At 32.9% G+C, this 5,211-nt stretch overlaps 1 pseudogene; it reads right to left on the bottom strand.

Moving 5' to 3' along the window:
- Positions 1-405: 405 nt before the first annotated feature.
- LOC141523394 (U6 snRNA-associated Sm-like protein LSm7 pseudogene) lies at positions 406-1,130 on the bottom strand (annotated as a pseudogene).
- Positions 1,131-5,211: the final 4,081 nt, after the last annotated feature.

The following is a 5,211-nucleotide window of genomic DNA, read 5'->3' as shown; positions in this document are numbered from 1 at the left end:
TAAATCCCTTTCTAGCTGTCACTGTTTATTTCAGTTCCCTTTGTTATGATGGTCAAATAGGATATTTGAAAAGTGCTTAGCATAGTACCTAGGATATAGTAGGTGCTATGTGCACCTATTCCTACCTGAACAAATTGTCTACTTTTCAAACACCCCAGGGAACAGAAATACAAGACAGATAAACAAATAAAACAAATAAGGACAACACTAACTGCAAAATAACAACAGAAAGGCAATTAAGAGATCATTACTATTGGGACAAATTCTTTGGATTTTTATAGTGATTAAAAAGCATTCCTTGAATCAAAAAATAAAAAAAGGTAAAAATGAGGAATTTCTTTTTTTTTGTTTTGTAATTTTATTAGAAAAAAATACACCAAAAAAAAAAAGTATCTCTTCTCTCACAGCTGACAAGTTATAATGAGGGAAGGCAACTGAGGCCTTTCAGAAAAGAAATTATTTCCCTGATTAACTGGAATCACATAGCCCTGTTCAACAGGGCTGAGAAGCCACCAGGATATCTGAATGCAGCCTGGGGCTATCCATCCTGCTGCTGGATGAAGGGGTTTGGGATGGCCTCCATGCCATCCTGAGGGCAAATCAATACTACCGAGGTCCCCCTGCAGACCACCAGCCCCAGCTGACGTGTGTCTTCAGTGAGCTTGTACTGGTCATCGGGATCTCTCATATACTCAATGGTGCCATCAAGTACTAGATTGAGCAGAGGGTCAAATCCTTTTAAGATTCCACTGGCCTCTTGGCCTCCCTGGAACTTCACGCGGATGGTCTTGTTGATGTACTTGGACAGGTCCAAGATGCTCTCCTTCTTTTTCTTCTCCTTGTCCGCCATGCTGCAGCCGGCAGACTCCTCTTTGCGTCGGCTGAGGAATTTCTTTATAAGAGTACACAAGGAATCAAGGGTGAAAGAGGAAGGTAAATAAAAGTGATGGTGGAGAAAGAGTCTCCAGGTCTTGGACTAAACCTCACAACATTGTTCCTATGGGTGAATCAATATTTTTCTGGGGACTAAATCCTAGAATAGGAGGCCTCTTAGAAGGGGAGAAAGGAAGAAGAGAGATATAATTTACCCTCATCAAGCAAAAAAGTTAACAAGTTTTGAATAACTTTAACAGAAAGATAAACAAAAAAGAAAATGCAGAGTTTAATAAATAGTTGAGAAACTAGAGCTAAAAGACTTATGGCTACTTTGAAATGGAATACCTAAAGAATATTCTTAGCATCATATGAAACTTCTACAAAAAAAAGACCATTAGGATACAGAAATGTTGCAAACAAATGCAAAAAGATAAAAATAGAAAACATATCTCTTATAGACCATAACACAATAAAAATAATAATCAATTCAAGAAGCAAAAACAAAAGACAGATACAAATGAGGACTTAACAATGAAATTAATAAATCACAGAAACTATAATTATGTGAAAGAAAATAATAATATGAAATAACATACAAAAATTTCTGAGATACAGTTAAAGCAGTTTTTAAGGGGAAAGTCAACAAATAAATAAAACTAAAATAAGTAGAAAGAACTATTAAAAATTGAGAAGAGGGGGTGGCTAGGTGGTGCAGTGGATAGAGAGCACTGGCCCTGGAGTCAGGAGTACCTGAGTTCAAATCTGGCCTCAGACACTTAAAAAAAATTACCTAGCTGTGTGGCCTTGGGCAAGCCACTTAACCCCATTGCCTTGCAAAAAAAAAAAGTTGAGAAGAAGCATATAAATTGAAATACCCACTCAATCACAGAAATGACCAATTAATCTAAAATATAGTTCTTTGAAAAGATTAATAAACTTATCCAATTTGATTAAAAAGAAGAGTAGAAAAGCAAATTAACAAAATAGCAAAGGAGTCACAACAAAAATCAGAATCTATTATGTACATTGTTTAGTTGTTCTCAGTCATGCACAATTCTTTTTGGGGTGTTCTTGGAAAAATATGCAGTAGTTTGCCATTTCCTTCTCCAACTCATTTTACAGATGAGGAAACTGAGGCTAACAAGGTTCAATGACTTATGCAGAATCCCATAGTTGGTAAATGTCTCAGTCTAGATTTGAATGAAGATCCATCTTCCTGATATCAGATTTAGTACTCTATCTATTGTGCCACCTAGATGCTCCATAACAATTCACAAACAACTATGTCCAAAAAAAAAATGAAAACACAGAAGAAATAGAATCTCTTTAAAATCATAAATATTCAAATGGATGAACAGATAGAGATATTAAATAAAATATTCTTAGAATAGGAAATAGAACTAGCTTTAAAGGAATTACAAAAGGGAAAAAAAAACCCTTCCTTGTCCTACTAGGTGATACTGTTTACAAAATAGACAGGTGGTTGGAACAGACTAGATAAGAGAGAATTAGAAAAAATAGAACACAATAATCTAGTTCAGTAAAATAGAAAAGGTAAATTACTTAGGAAAGAATTTCCTATATGACAAAAACTCTTGGAAAAATTGGGAAGCAGTCTGTCAGAAATTAGACTCACATCATAATCTTACACCACACTCCACAATATATTCTAAATAGATTTGTGACCTTAATATTAAAGTTCATACTACAAAGATGAGAAAAAATCATAAACCTTTTTAGCTTTAAATAGGAAATGTATTCTTAATAAAAAAGTGCCAGAGGCAATTACAAAAGATAAAGCAGATAACTTTGATTATATGAAACTTAAAAGCTTCTGATTAAACAAAATTAATTCCTAGAATGAGAAGCGAAGTAGTGGAATGGATCAAAATCTTTCTTCAAATTTCTCTAATAAAAATTCAGTATTCAAGATATATAAACATATGTATATGTGTGTGATAAATAGATATTTATATATTTGCTTTCTATTCTCAGCATATTTGTTACATACAATAAATACATATTTGTTACATACAATAAATACATATTGTGAAGGATATCCTTAAATTACTACTAAGAGAAAAGAATTCTGAGATTTCACTGCATAGTCTGAAAAAAGTTGATATAAGATGATAAAAGACAATGTACCAGAATGAATTGGAGGACAGGCACACTAATATATTTGTTGGTAGAAAATTTTGGAAAGCAATTTGAGATTCCACAAATAAAATGAATAAAATGTACAAAGTCATTCACTAAAATCACCTGGAGATTCTTTTATAAGGCTTCTCCTCCAAGTTTGTCACTAATTCAAAGAATCTTCACATATACCAAAATATTTATTAGCAGCACTTTTTTTTTTGTGATAACAAAGACTGAGGAACAAAGTAGATGTCAATCTATTGGAAAATGTTTAAACAGATTTTGGTACATGAATGCAATGAAATATTACGTTGTATGAAATGATAAATTTAATGAATAAAGAGAAATATGAAAAGAGCTAATGACATGATGAAAGAAGTAAAGCACAAAGAAAATAACATTTTGTTTTTAAATTTTTTTATCAACAAAATGAAAATAAATCAATGAAAGAAACATAAATATAGAATGAACAAGCATATATAAAAAATTCCCAACTAAATACCAAGCGGACATTCTGAAAATTAAAGAGATTATTAAATAGAAAATAAAAGCCCATTGAACTGATAAGCAAAACCAAGACTTTTAGGGGGAAATAATTAACAAATTTTATAAAAACAAGAGAGGAAAATCAATTTTTTGCATAAAAAATTAAATAGGAATACTCTCAAATTGAAGAGAAAATAAATAAAATTGTCAGAAACTAATTTGCCTGCTTATGTGTTAACACAAATTATAACAGAGGAAAAGAGATTAATACTTACAAAAATTAAAATTGGAATAGCAAGAATATCTTTAAATAACCCTAAAGCAAAAAAATAAATTGAACCATATAGAAATGAACTCTCACTGACTAGATAAATTTAAAAATCACCACTGTCAAACATTCAAAGAACAGTTAATTATTATGCTATATAAGTTGTTTTCATCTTTCCAATCTCTTTCTGATATATTGTTTTGATACTTAAAGCAAAAAAAGGATTTACAAATCAATAACCCTAATGAACAGACAAACAATTTTGATTATATAAAATTTGTGTTATTGAACAATAAAATCTAATTTAGTTAAAATCAAAAAGGAAATAGATAACTGTGAAAAATCTTTGGAGCAAATTTCTGTGAAAAAAGTCATATAATGGGGCAGGTAGGTGGCACAGTAGATAGAGCACCAGATATAGAGTCAGGAGGGCCTGAGTTCAAATTTGACCTCAGACATTTAAAAATTAGCTATGTGACTTTGAGGAAGTTGCTTAATCTCAACTTGCAAACCCTGTCCCCCCCCCAAAAAAAAAACCCCAAAAACCCCAAAACCCAAACCTACATATCTATGATAGGTAAGGAATGAATTTGAATTTATGAAAAATAAGAACCAATTTTTGATAGATAATTGTTCAAAGGATACGAGCAAGGAGTTTTCCAATAAAGAAACTTAAATTATCAACATTAAAACCTCAATCATGGGGTGGCTAGGTGGCGCAGTGGATAAAGCACCAGCCCTGGAGTCAGGAGAACCTAAGTTCAAATGTGACCTCAGACACTTAATAATTACCTAGCTGTGTGGCCTTGGGCAAGCCACTTAACCCCATTTGCCTTGCAAAATACTAAAAAAACCCAAAACAACCCCCCCCCAAACCCCTCAATCACTAGTAATTAGAAAAAATGCAAATTAAAACAATTTTGATTTTCTACTTCATACCTATCACTGGCAAAAATGACAAAAGATAACAAATGTTGGAGGGGCTGTAGGAAAATGGATGTTGTAGAGTGATGATAGAGATGTGAATTTGGTTTAATCATTTTGGTGTAATGGGGGCTTTGCACATGCTCAGATTGCCTAACAATGAGGTGCCAACATAGGAGATTCCAGGGATCTGCTTCTGAGAAGAAGATATTCATTCTGTGTTCCCTTAATATGTAGGTAGGAATGGTCTTTTTCTATTGACTGCAAAGTTAGAACTGTGACTACACACACACACACACAAACACACACACACACACAACACACGAGCACAATCAGATTTATAATCAAACCATGATGAACCAGGAGTTGTGTTCCAGAATGAATATTGCCTCTACCTCTGCAGAGAATTTCTGAAAAAATAGAGTGCCTAGGACTTGAGACCAAGGGAAGATTTGAACTTGGAACTTGGTGGGACTGTGCTATATAGGAAATGAACTAAGAAATGAACTAAGCTA

Source organism: Macrotis lagotis, chromosome 1 (assembly GCF_037893015.1).
Source record: "Macrotis lagotis isolate mMagLag1 chromosome 1, bilby.v1.9.chrom.fasta, whole genome shotgun sequence".
Classification (NCBI taxonomy): Eukaryota; Metazoa; Chordata; class Mammalia; order Peramelemorphia; family Peramelidae; genus Macrotis; species Macrotis lagotis.
Note: the sequence above shows the minus strand (reverse complement) of the source record. Positions and strands in the feature narration are given on the sequence as shown.